A 1,330-nucleotide genomic window follows, 5' to 3' on the forward strand; every position below is an offset into this window, starting at 1 on the left:
CTGTACCAGCTACTAGGAAGGAAATTAACTCTATCCCTGCTGAAACCAGTGCAGGTTGTTTTTTTTAAACAAGCTGTTTACATTTTGCAAACCTATGTCAATTAAGGAACTCTTGTACATGTAAAGTCATTATTCAAATTAGGTTTATAATAACAACACAGAGCTTCAGAAGCTGTATTCTCACCAGACCTTAGTTTACACGGTCATTTTTTCTTACTGTGTTTGTTTTAAACAAACCATTCCTTGACTGAGCAGCTGTGTCCTTGGGGATGGGCCACGGTGTACTCAGTATGTTATGGCACTGACTTGTCTTTTTCTGTGTTGATATTATTGCAACAGGTCTTACTTTTAATTTTCCTAATATTACAGAATGGGCCACGGTGTACTCAGTATGTTATGGCACTGACTTGTCTTTTTCTGTGTTGATATTATTGCAACAGGTCTTACTTTTAATTTTCCTAATATTACAGAAAATTGCATAAAGAGAGGGTTTTAAAAGGGCAGTCCTTTCCACACATGTTTCTTTATAAAGAGTTACTGGGATTTCTTTTTCCATTCCTTTAATTATCGCAATGAGCACGTGGAGACGTGTTTCATTAGGGAGGCTCACACCCCTGTTTCCTGCAGCCCTGCTTAAGGATTGCCTCCTGCTTGAAGGGTTACTCTTTCCAGCACGAAGCCTGCACGCGGTGTCAGATATGAAATCTGCAGTTCCTCAGAGTGGGCTAAGTGGGTTAGTTGGTCCTGCTTTAGCAACTGGTTCCCATGGAAGTCCTCCCCCCAGCAGTGCAGGGAGCCAAGGAAAGCAGGTTTGCAGACCAGCTGCCCGGGCAGTGATGGGGCAGTGATGGGGACAGGCCAATGCCACCCACCTCGTGCCTCTGGCTGGCCGTCAGCCCGGCTGCTGCAGCGGCAGCTGGGGGCAGCTGTCCTGAGTAACTGTCACTATCATATGCTTTTGGGAAACGCACACCTCAGCTAGACAAAGGGGACAGCAATTATTTTCCAGAAAATGTTGCCCCCACGCTAAGCAAATAACAAAAGCTGATGGCTGGGCTTGCAGCCATGTTTCTCCACGGGGGTGTCCTCCCACCAGGTGGCACGCGGGCACTGTGCTTAGTTTTAGGTCGTGGGCACTGAAGATGGTTCAGGTTGAAGTTGACTGTGGTGCACCTGCCCTGTGGCAGGAGGTGCAGGCTCACAGGAGCAGCTCCAGCCTCCCCTCTCCTCCTCTTCTTTGCGTCAGCCCTCGGCAGGGCGCTGGGGGCCCCGGGATGAGGGAATGCCTACAGCTGCTTGCTGCCACAGGGCTGGGAGGAAGAGGAGGGAC

The sequence above is a fragment of the Pygoscelis adeliae genome, unplaced genomic scaffold, assembly GCF_000699105.1.
Source record: "Pygoscelis adeliae isolate BGI_AS28 unplaced genomic scaffold, ASM69910v1 Scaffold156, whole genome shotgun sequence".
Classification (NCBI taxonomy): Eukaryota; Metazoa; Chordata; class Aves; order Sphenisciformes; family Spheniscidae; genus Pygoscelis; species Pygoscelis adeliae.